The sequence below is a fragment of the Lissotriton helveticus genome, chromosome 2_1 (assembly GCF_964261635.1).
Source record: "Lissotriton helveticus chromosome 2_1, aLisHel1.1, whole genome shotgun sequence".
NCBI lineage: Eukaryota > Metazoa > Chordata > Amphibia > Caudata > Salamandridae > Lissotriton > Lissotriton helveticus.
The window spans coordinates 2,076,035,952-2,076,048,749 of NC_136059.1; the positions used below are offsets into that span (position 1 = coordinate 2,076,035,952).

General features: G+C 46.0%; 1 protein-coding gene across 7 annotated transcripts in view; it reads right to left on the bottom strand.

Annotated features, from left to right (window-relative positions):
* Positions 1 to 12,798, bottom strand: part of CBR4 (carbonyl reductase 4) — a 289,489-nt gene that overhangs the window by 234,334 nt on the left and 42,357 nt on the right. The gene's annotated exons all lie outside the window — the stretch shown is intronic.

Sequence of the window (12,798 nt, forward strand, 5' to 3'; positions counted from 1 at the left end):
GGGCATTGAGAGAGCAATGGTCTAATATGGGACAAAGGCTCACGTTCTTTTGTGGCACCAGGAAATACTGGGAACAAACACCATAATGACTTCTGGCACCACAAACCGCTCTACTGCTCCTTTGGCCAAAAGAGCCTACATTTCTTGCTGTAAGAAAGACAGATGGTCCTCAGTCAGCAGTTTCGAGGATGGTGGAAGGTGCGTCGGCGTGTCAAGAAATTGTAGGGTGAACCCAACTTACCAATTTGCAAGATCCCCCTGTGAGAATTTATCACCAGTCACCCTGGCAAACAATGTAAGATCCTGACTCCCAAAAACCCAGTGGACCACATCCAGGTATGCTTGAACAGGGCCACACTAGTGTTGATAGCTCTTCCCAGAGAATCAGTGGTATTGAACCCACAGCAAATTGTTAATTTGGCCAAACACATCATTACCGTCCTGCATGGCCTGCAAAAAGATGGCACGATCTTCTTCTAGAAACATGGACAAGACGTGGACGACTGAGTCTCATAAGGCATGACAGAAGCAGCCTAGAAGGCAGCAGGTATTTTCAGAGTGAAAGGCCAAGCTGGTCAAGTAGAACATTCTTTTACCAAAGGTTTCTATCCTCTTCGATTCCCTGCCAGGGAGAGTAGTGGGAAAAGAGTTCAGATGCACCTTACTGGCCGAAGCCTGAACCACAAGGATTTTGGGAGTAGGGTGCTGAGTAAGAAAATCTTGGTCCACTGGAGAGGGCAGCAGCACATGGCAGTCTGTTGATTAACAGGTGAGCCTGAGCAGGGTTTGGCCCAGTTCCCAAAACCAGGTTGGTTAGAGCTTCACTGAATTGAAGAAGAGGCTCAGAACTTATTTGGTCAGGCTGAAGTACCTCAGTCAAGATGCTGCTCTTAACTTCCTAAGCCGAAAGCTGAAGGTCGAGAACATCCACCGCCCTTCACACCATGGCAAAGGAGGAGCTATCCAGCCCAGTGGAGAAACTAGTCCAGTGTCTGAGGAGGAATCAAGGCCACTAGCATTCAGGAGGTTTTTGCACCAGTGATCCTTTTGGAATGACTGGGCAATCTTATCCCCAGCATCATAGTGTCCATTTTCAGAGTTTGTAACGAATAATTCATGAAAGACATAAGCCCTTTTGGAAAGTAGAGACACCGGGTCGGAATCATAAGGGTGCCTAAATGCTTTCAGCTCAATAAAGCAGTGCGTAGAGTTGGTGGAGTTTATGGCGGCACAGTCTTGGCATCGGACAGCACAAGGGGTAAGTGGTCACAGACAGGAGTCGATGGTGCCGGCATCAGTACCCAGGGGGGGTTGAGGAGCCAGGCAGGGAACTAGTACCAAAGTCGATCTGGAGCCCGGAGTGAATCGAGAGGGCCATGCTGGCGCCAATGGCGAACTGGCTGGCTGAATCCCAGTTGGGAGGCCTTTCAGCTCCTTGGGGCCAGTAGACGCACCAGAAGGAGCTGGTACTGTGCCAAAAAGCCACAGCATAGCTTCGCAAAAATCCTCGAATTTCTGCGGCATCGTCAGTGGCCCCAGAAAAGCTAGATGCCACAAGAACAAGGGTCGGAATCGACTCTGAAAGTAGAGCGACTGCAAGAATGCGACCTGGAGGCACAATGATGGCCTTGTGCCTTCTCAAGGGATCAAGGGTGGTGGGACAGGGCAAATCCCACTTGGACTTGTTACGCTTTTTCTTGGATGTTCCCGAGGATTTAGATCTCAAAAACAGAGCGACCTCGGGAGAGGGGCCTGGACCATACTTTAGACCTCAACTTATCACGACATGGGGTGCTTCTCCACAAAGAGCGTCAATTCCCAGGCTTGAATGGCCTTGGGTGGATCAAGGCAAATCACTGCAGGCCTTGGAATCGGGGTATGACCCTAGGCAGGCCAGGCAAACCACATAATGGGTCAGACACAGACATTTGTTTGTGATAGAACACATGCAATAGAAACATATTCTATTAGTAAAATATAATCAACAAAGTCATGTATCTCAGATATTTTCATGGACTAAATTTTTCTTTTTTTGCTAAAAGCTACTATTTTGTGTGTTGCTGAGCCAAACATGTGGTGAGGGAAGGGAGCAAAGTTCCGTTCTGAATAAGAAGAGACCTCAAAGTTCTTAAGAACTTTGACAGCAAGTGCTAAAACTAAATTATGATTTATTTCCCTGATGGTACACTGAAAAGTTGTAGGGCTTTCACCTAGGTACGAGATTAACATGAGAGTCCCCGAGTGTAACCAATACGCAATAGATGCAATGAAAATGATATTGTTTTATGAAAAATGGTCATTAAGTAAATCAATAATTGCAGCTGCTTAACATACATATACCATATATTGAATTGACCTCGAACAAGTCCAGTTTCCTTCACAAAACTGAAGTAAACAACCCTGCTTCCTTGCTATCATCTAGGTATAGACAAACACATTGTACACTTGTTCCAATAGCCCTAGAAAACCCCCAAACCTTAACATGTCTAAAAAAAGTAAAAACACCCATATCGCACCACCGCTTTGTGAGTGGTTGCATAGAGGAGCCAACTCATCTTGTCCAGTTCCTGAGAAGGATCAGCCTGTACTCCACAAATGTGAGTACCTGATTTTTCCTGGATGAGAGAACTTATCAGCAAAAAACAAACAATAAAAGTATTTAGTTGTCCAAACAACTTGCTATTATGTGTTTTACTAGTACTCTCTAGCTGTCTGTCCTACTCCTCCAACCTACATCTTCCAGCCCATTGCTTTCCAAGGCCAGTGTACCAGCCCACTACATAGCTCTCCTACCAAAGGTGTTTTTTCCTGCTCAGAAATGCCCTCAATTACAAATAATGCATATTTATGTGTGGGGATACCATTTGGCTGAAAATATTTCTGCCCATTAACCATGCACATAAATAAGGCTACTGAAAGTTAACCATTCTAGAATGAGAAATACCTCAATGGATCCGGTATTTCTGGGAAACATTCTACATTGAATTTCTAAGTCCATGAGGAGTAATGTTTTTATTTACGACCAGCTCCGAGAGTGATCAGGGGATTATCAGAAGGGGCTGATGAGGGGCAAGGGGTAGCAGACTGACGGAGAAGAAGTGGCCAGCCAAGGTAGAGGATTGGTTAGTGGCTTGGCCACAAAAGCACATTTTCCACCCAATAAAATTAGGTCAGGTGTTCTCAGGTGTTACAAGGTAGTTTTGACCATCTGAGCAGCCTGGATTGTTCGCTTTTTGAAGATCTAATTGTTGAGCTTTTATTGTGGGAGAGCCTCATAAGTTGGGACTAACCCACAATGAACTCATGATGAAAGAGACTGCATGTGGATTTTACCGGTGTTCCCCTGGTGAGAGTAGGCCGTTGCGCTGCAGTCGGAGTAAGGGGCACCGGGCTGGTTACATGCAGATGTGTGTACATGCGTGTGCACACGTGTAGGGTCTGCACAGGGGAGATTCCTGGCGTGAGCTGCCCAGGAGCAGGAACAGATAGAATGGTGTGGCAGGAATTATGGAGAGCTGGGAGGTGGCATGAAATAGGCTTGATACTATGGGAAGAAACATGCAAGGGTAAGTCAGTGAGCTTTACTGTTTTCACTGAAGGAACACTTCATTATTCTCCTATGAAGATGGGGATCACATGGGGTAGTTTCACTTCTCTAGCCTGGGGGTACGGGTGGGACCGGGCCCCCGACAAGGATCCGAAGCGGCCGGGGGGCCACCACTGAGGTCAGCGCTGCTCTCCCTGAGCAGCGGGAGAGCAGCTGCTATGCTATGCACAAGCTGATGAGAGTGCCCCATAATGCCTTGCAGGCCAACACCAGCCTGCAAGGGAAAGCAGCATGTTCTCGGCTTGTGGTGGCCCCAGGAGGAAGGGGCTCACTGCCAAATGCCTGCCAAGGTGCAGGGGGAGCTGCAGGAGCAATGCAGTCTCCCACTGCACAAAGATGAAAAGTTCAACCCTCAGTCTCTGGGGGACTTACAAGAAAGAACCCCTCAAGGGTTAGCCATGGTTTTTAAACCGAAATCAATGCTGGAACTTTTGTTCTGCAGCTGGAAGTTGATGCTGGAGACTTCACTAGAGAGAGTGAGGTTAAACATGGATGGTCAGTGAGGTGGTCCCCTCTCAAGGTGAAAAGGTGCAATTGCACGAGAAGTGCATTTATTAATGTGATTCCATTTGAGGGACTGAAAGTCATGTGTGATGTGAAGTCATAAGCAAAGTGGGGTTTCTGGCTTGTAAGCTTAATCCTATGATTATAACTGTGATGCCTTTTAGGGGCTTTAATTGCAATGCCATTTAACTGTTAACAGCCATAATGAGTACTGTCATTCTAAGTGAAACCCAAACATGTATTCTTGCTTATGCGTTAGGTGAAGAACAACCCAGGCTGTCAGCCATTAAAAGGTAGAGGTAGAGGTGTCTACTTTATAGTCAGTAGGAGATTCTCAGTCAGGATTATGCGTCACCATGGCAGGTATGCCCATTTTACATGCTTGTTGTTATAAAGGGGGTGGGTTGCCACTGGGATGGCACCAGTGGGCAAGGCCCTTGCTCCAGGTTATGTTCAACTCACTGCATTAGGTGGCAAGATGATGTGCATACATGGGAGTGGTGGTACTACACCCCACCCTACCTGCGGGAGGGGTGGGAATGTTATGCAATGTCAAAAGCAATTCTAACAGCTTAGGTATACTTGTAAATTGGTGCATAGTATTGAGAAGTGTGTGTGTTTAATAAATGTACTCTTCCTTTTATAAAGCAAAGTACAGACTGGAATTAATTATTGAATGTTATTTCTGCATACTGGTAAATGGCGATTACTAGCCCACACCACCTCCCTTGAGTAAGCCTTAGACTCCTCTGCAACGCTACCCTCTGAGAGTCAGTGAAGGACCAATGTAGTCATGTTATTAGTGCAGGCCTCACAGATACTGCCTCGTTTTCCAACATCAGGAAATCCAGGTGTAGGAACACAGGTTTTCTTTTGTCTCATGCATTCGCTTGGTGGGTGGGCAGGGTCACCCAGCACACTTCTTAGACAATTGGCAGACGATCACATCAGACGCTTGGGTGTTACAAATGGTACAGAGGTTCCATATAGAGTTGTACAGGTCCCTTTTTCAGCCAACCGCTCCCCTTCTTATCCCATCCTCGGGGAAGGAGGCATCACGATTCAGGAGCTCCTGGCAAAAGGGCAATTTGTCACTCTGAACCCCATCTTTCAGTTTTTTAAGCAATCTGTTTTTGGTGCAGATGCAGGATGGCGGTCAGTTCCCACTGATCAATCTCCAGGAATTCAACTAGTGGCTGGTTTACCGCCACTGCAAGATGGAAGACTTTCACCTCCTCTGAGACCTGCTGCTTCCCAGCGACGGGATGCTTTGGTTGGTCCTCAAAGACTCTTATCTCATGGTGCCCTTTTTTCTGCTGCACAGACGCTTCCTCCAATTACAATGGCAGGGACCAACTTTCGAGTTCACCTCTCTACCTTTCATCCTGCCGTCTGCTCCTTGGTGTTTCACCAAGGTTCTGAAGCCGGTTATAGAGACAATGATGGCGTCTGGTATACACATGATACTATACCTGGACAATATGCTGTGATTAGATCAATGCTAAAGGGCGCTGTCTCGACCCCTTCAGATGTAAATGTAAATGTAAATGTCATGGTACTTATAGAGCGCACTGTCACCAGACGGTCACCTTGCGGTGTCGCCTATGCGGTTTCCTGGCGCTGATACTCAAACCGCTGTGGAACCCCTCCTGGCTTTCCTTGTGAAGTGTCCACTCCTGAGCACCCCCAGGGTGTAGCCAGGCATCCTTAGCGCTGTTGGGGCCGGTGTGGATGCTAAGCAAGCTATTGCCCAGAGTTGCAGCGTGGGGCCCGTGATTAGAATAGGCACCGAGGCGAGAATTAACAGGTCCGAGGAAATTGAGCCCGAGACCCCGCCGAGGTGGGAATCGAACCCTGGTCCCTGGCCAGAACTCTGCATCAGGGTCTGGCGCTCTAACCATTGAGCCACACTCCTCCACCATGGCAATAAATCTCCTGCTGTCCCTGGGGTTTATGATAAATTAAGCAAAGTCCACTCTGATCCCTCTGCGCGCCATCACATTTCTGGGGTTTGTGATCAATTCGGTGGCAACTACACTGAGTCTCCCTTCCAGGAAGATGACAAAAATCAGACACAAAGTCTGGAGGACACTGGCGAAACAGAGGACCTCTTTCTGCCAGATAGCCACAGTGGTAGGTCTACTGTCATCCTCCATCCAGGCCATTTTTCCAGGGCCTTTCCACTTCCGGCCCTTATAATGCCTAAAAGCGTCCCACCTTCACCGGCGCCTCACATACTCCCGGTTTAGTCCCCTGTTGGAGGAAGCCAAGGAGGAGCTTCGGTGGTGGTTTTCCCACATGGAAGATTGGAATAGGCGCACCATTTTTGGCTCCCACCCGGATCTGGTCATCAAATCAGAGGCCAGCAGTTCTGGATGGGGAGCTCGCTGTGGGCAATTCACCACACACAGAACCTGGTCTGCTGAGGAACAATCCCTTCACATCAACTGCCTGGAATTGATGGCAAGTTCTTTTGCAGTCCAATGTTGGTCTAGGAACTGGGGAAACTTGTGCGTTCTGCTAAAAATTTACAACGAGGCAGCTATCTGCCACATCAAGCATCTAGGAGGAACTCGTCAAGGGCTCTCTCCGACCTGGCCAAGAACTTTTGGGAGTATTGCCTCAAACAAAGTTTTGCTGACGGCGGACCACCTCCCAGACTCAGCCAACCAAGTAACAGATTGGCACTCTCGCCATCACATGGATTCCAGACTGTGAAGACTTCTTCCAATGATGTTTCAGGCCCTGTCCTTCATCTGGGGACCGTTCACAATCGACTTGTTCACATCGCGTCTCAATCATCAGTTTCCCCGATACTTCAGCTGGAGACCATACCAGGAGGCAGTGGCGACCGATGCATTCCTCAATGATTGGTCTCTGGAGCAAGGTTTATGGCCTTTCCCTGTTTGTCATGATTATGCACTTGACCCCCCCCAAGTGCGCAGACAGAAAGCGGATGTGGTGTTGATCACCCCGCTGTGTAAGTCACAAGTGTGGTTTCCAGTTTCTTGGGCTTCTCCAATCCATCTACACAGGTCTCATCTTCTTGCCATTCCATCAGGAAATCACCACCATCTGGTGATGAGCTGCAATCTACAGCTCATGGCGTGGAGGATTACAGGGCGAGATGGCAAGTCCCAGGCTTATGGATAAACGTAGCAGACCTATTCTTGCAGGCTTGGACGGATGGCACCATCAAGAGGTACTGTTGGTGTCTACAAAAGAGTCTGGATCCAATGGGGGCAGACATTGTTCACAACCTGAATTTCTTGGCTGCTTTATCAGCAGGAGGCATGGCCTACAGATCGGTGAACACATTTAGATCTGCGATTTCCGTGGACCACGTAGCTATCGCCAAACATCCTCTAGTTCGCAAGTTGCTTCGCGGCATTAAACTTTTATTGCCTCCAGAACCCAGGTTCAAGGTTCTCTGGGACGTGAATAAGGTTCTACATTTCTTATCCACATCACCAAGTAACAGGTACCTCTCCCAGAAGCAGTTATCGGCTAAATTGGCCATGCTGCTGTGTCTGATCTTCTGTAGGAGGGTGTCAGATGATATGGCCCTAGACATCACGGGGAGGTCCTTCCCTCCTGAAGGAGTTACCTTTCACATGGCAAGACAGACCAAATGTAATTCACAGGTGATATCCAACCCAGCCTTTCCGGAGGTGCCAAACTGCACATTGACAGATGTATCAAAGCATAGGAGAGTAGGATGGCAGAGCTTAGTCCCCACGCAGATAAGCAACTTTTAATTGCGTTAAGGAAGCCTCTCTGAGAAGTTACCTCTCTGTCCAGAGCAAGATGGGTGCGCTGGCTCATGCAGGAAGCGTGCATTGACACCAATAGGTTTGGTGCGTAATATGTTCGGGGAGCAATGGCTGCCAAAGCTTTTGCTTTAAGGGCCCGCTTGAATGATATTTAGAATGCAACAGACTGGTCGTCGGATTCTACCTTCAAAAGGTTTTATTTCAAACCAGTGTCCTCTAATGCAGCTCTGGTAGTGGGAAAACTTTGAACTAGCATAATCCTCGCCTCCGGGTCCTGATATAGAATTAAAAAATTCCTAGCTATCGTAACAGAAAGTTTCAATTCTATTAAGGACTCGGAGACAAGAGTTAGTCCGCCCTCTAATTAGTGAGGACCCACCCAGGTTATTGGATCTAGTATGCGTGTAAGTAAAGAATTTTTCAGGTATCCTTGATAGAGTTTCTACTGTATGTTATAAATCTATTGTGATTACTGGTCAAGTGTGTTCAGTTGTTGACACCTTTACTGCATTTTTCAGTGGTCATATTTGTTCGCTGGAATTTTCACTTGTTCTTGACATTGGGAATTGTTTCACCGGGTTAACCAGTGCTCTCTATATTACAGGGATGGATTCATCGAAACAGGAACAAGGAACTTCCGCTGTCGGCTTGGTCACAGGAAGAAAGAGGGCAACAGACAAGGGACAAGGCGGCTTATATGGCGTGAAGGTCCCTGATTGGATATAGGACTTATTTTTTGTGAGCTTCCCAGGAGGCTATGGGAAATTAGGTTTTATGTTGATTGTTGTGGTTACTGGTTTAACATGGCTGCTGTGCAATCAAATGAAGAAAGAACAGATTAATCCTCGCCCCTAGGTCCTTAATAGAATTGAAACTTTCCATTACAATAGCTCGGACATTTTTCATTAAATAATATAGTAAAGGTAAAGTATTAGATTGAATTTGATCTTGTGTCCTAATTTTGATTTATTTCGGGTCACACAGTAGGTGTACGGTTGTACGCAAGCACAGTTGAAATTCAGAATCTGTTTATTGCCTGAAATTTCAATAAATAAAGTTTTAAAAAAAGAAAAAAACTCTTCCTTTGTTACCCAGTCTGCGCGCCTACTTCAGCAGATATCGTCATTTTATTAGCCTGCAAAAAGGAGGACCCTTTCTTTTCTTGAATTTTCATTCTTTGTGGATTTTTTGTAAATATTGTAATGTGTCTAGGATCTCACTACTAAGCATGAGAACAGCAATGGGTTGGGAACTTAAAGATTTGTGGTCTCCTCTCTAAGCACCTTACAGAGATCTTATGCTACTTATTTACTGTTCAATGATTTTTGTCTGATGCACTACTTAAATATTTGTACGTACTTCATTCGAGGATATTGAAACAACCAAATATGAGCAAACACCCTTGTTTTTCCACGAACCAAGCAAATGTTATTAACCATGACTACTGGAAACGTCCATACTACCTAAAAACTCACCTCGGCTCACTGAGCGGTAATACATAAGGATGATGACACTCTAGGAAATTCATAATCTAAGAAAGTGGAGTCAGGTTTAAAAGAAGACTCTTATTTCTTCCCTCTGCATCAGCCATTTTTCAAAAATGTATGGCGTAACATATTCGAAATCAGCGGAGTTGTGTTTTGAGAGCAACACACTGATTTAGATAACCAAACTACCAAGACTACACATAAAAAGTGCTGTATAATCTTGGAGGAAAACGGCTTTTTATCCGAGAGAGCAAGCGTAAATTTAGAGTCTGTTACATGCTTCGGCAATGAAGGAATGAATAAAGTGGCTATACAAAACCAACACAAGTAGAATCAGTGGTCCATTTCCCCACACACATTGATAAGCACATGCTTAAATTCTACTTGGGCTTCTGTGAATATTATTTAAAATGTGCATCATATTCAACTACTACAACTAATGTTTTCGGAAACCATCGAAATGAAAATTCGAAGTACAATGACATAAGCAAGATTTGTGTTCAATTATGTCAAGCAGGTCAAATGAAGAAGCAGCTACACTACATGCATTTGAATCTGGAAGTAAAACCACAATCAAATTAAAGGCTAATTAAGACAGATTATGCATAGTTCATAAAGATTTCGATGCTCCAAAAGAAACAGTGGCTGTTGACGCCATTACCTATGTAGCAGAATTAAACTATTGGGTATTAGAGAAGGTGGGCAAGGAATCTTCCTGAGCATATAAGTATTTAGGATATATGTCTGGTGTGTGTTGAAGACAAACTACAAACCACTGTAAACTCTTTTCACCAATAGAGGCCGTACTGCTACTCCACAACCGGCCAGCTAAATAATGTGTGCCAGGTGAACAAAATGCATGTCTCACTTACCGTTGCCATCACAAGACGACAAAAAACAGCATGATGAACAGTGCAGTACTGTGCTTACATAGTATTGTACTGGAGCAGCATTTTAGCACCTAATGGTCCTGGCTAGGCCCTGATAACCTTTTGGGAAGAACAGTTAAGTAGCTACGCTACTTGTTGTCCTTGGTTGGTGAAGTGTGGATTTTTAAAGTGATCTCTGTGGAAACAGCTTTCATGTTTTGGGTGAAGGCCAAATGGGTGCCCCAACCGCGTCATGGCGAACTAGTAGCTGCACCTACACACAAAGTGAAGCGAAGAGGAGTGAGAAGCTAGAGTCAGGTTTTGCATATACTCATCTTTTTTTTAGTGTGAAGCTAATTCATTTGCTGTGGGGATTGGGAGAGTGTTGGTGCCATACGTGAAACCATGATGAGTGTATCAACTGTGTCACTGCGAGCTGGTTGCAATGTTTAGGACACAATTTGTCACCGACCAGAGCACAACACAGCTCCTTTAGACAAAAAAGGCAGTTTCAACGAAGCATAAATTAATCTCACCTTGGTGTCTGCCAAAATCCCCGTAAACAACAGATCTATATAGGTGACAGAAAGGCAAGCTAACAAAATCAGACATCCAGTCACCACAAACATTCTCCAGACCAATCCACATCATGCATAGTCAAGCAGCCCCTTACATGTTACTCAGATGTCCTATGCAGAGTCCATAGGACATACAAGGGCCCTTTATTAATTCATCCAAAACCAGAACAAATTCGTAAACATTTCCTATGATCTACATCACACCACAGGGGAAGGATTAAGCACTTCCTACGTTAGAATCTCAACAAAAATACTTCCAAAAGGCTGAAAAACAAAACACGCGCATTCACATTCATTTACTTACAACTGGTAGTTGTCAGGAACATATGGCATATTGTTTTTGTGCCTCCTACACAGACGAACCATACAGGTCTCTTACCGCAGCAAATGAGCAGATATCAGGACTGTCTCTATCCTGCATTCAAAGCCCTGTATTAGTTTCCTGTGCATGTGAAAATCTAATTTAAGGCCAGTTATATCATTCATCCAAGGCCTCACTTCCTCTGCCAGAACTTTCATTGCTTCATACCCACATCACCCGTCATCTGTAAGTCTTTTCTTACTGTCAGTCCCTCACTTCCACAAAGACAATTTTGAGGTCCTTCCTCTAAACCTCTCTTCATCCATCTTATTTTCTCCCTGACTGGAAGCTATAAGAAATGTAGGGGATTTCTTAAAACCTCGCTAGTTACATGATGTGCTATATTATGGTCCATCAATTTTGCTGCATCTCTGCTTCTTGTGCCATGATGCCAGCTCCATCAACAATGGAGCACCTGTGCAGCAATAGTCATATGCCCACCACTGGCTACCAATACACAAGCGTGTATTGTTTAAGGTGCTTGTTATCACTTTTAGAGCCTTCCAGTCACAAGGACCCAGATACTTGTCCAAGGGCTTTAAACATTATCAGCCAGCACGTTGTCTGAGGTTGGCTAACCAAAATCTCCTGGTAATTCCCAGATTTAGACTGGCCACTAAAGGTGGAAAATCTCTTTTTGTCCTGGGTTCTAGGGTCTGGAACAAATTGACACTTCAGCTTCGGCTTATGTCCAAGGAGAGCCAATTTAGGAAATCCTTGAAGACTTGGATCTTTTACCTTACTGATGCTGCATGTAGGGCTCTAGTGTAGAGTGTGGAGTGTGTAATGTGCTTTGTGTTGCTCTCAGTCCACCAACCCTTGCGAGCTGGGTTGGCTTGAGCGCCAAGATGCTCTATGGAGTGGTAGTAGCGCTATATAAATGAGTTCTTACATTACATTTACATTACATTACATACATTACATTACACCACTTTGTGCCTCAAGGGGAAACTGATTTGAGCCACATGTTTTTGTTTGCAGTCACCAACAGAGCACAGACAGTTGTCGTACTGGCATAGGGATTTTAGCCGCTAGCACAAGGCACACTTCCCTCCATCCAATAAGTAACATGTTGCTGAAGCGGCTGTTTCACACTGAGGCATTTTACCACTGGCTGATATGACAACACCCGGCTAAAATAAATAACCAGCTGCCTAGCAATGATACAACCCTCGGGTAGGTCACTTCCCCCGCTGCAGATCCGCCGGTCTGCCCGCTGTTCCGCCTGCTCCTCCCTCCAGTGACGCTCCGCCCGTTCGCCCCGTGTCTTCCTGGGCCCTGCCAGTGCCCGTGTGCCTGCCGCCCCTCTCTCTTCTGTACCCCGTGTGCCTGAGTAAGTCTTTGGAGTGTGCCTGCCCGCCCTTTTTCCCTCACTGTACCCCGTGTGCCTGACTGTCCTGTAGCTTGCCTGCCAGCCCTTTTTTCCTTCACTGTACCCCGTGTGCCTGATTGACCTGAAGTTTGCCTGCCCGCCCTTTTTTCTTTCTGTGCCCTGAGTGTGTAGTGTTAATTTCTGTGCTCTCTGGACTGGGAGTCCCGTCCCGATTCCCGCCGCTGCCTCCTGTGCGTCCCGCCCCCCCGGCACTCATTGGCTCTTCCCTCCCGCCTCCCAGCTGACC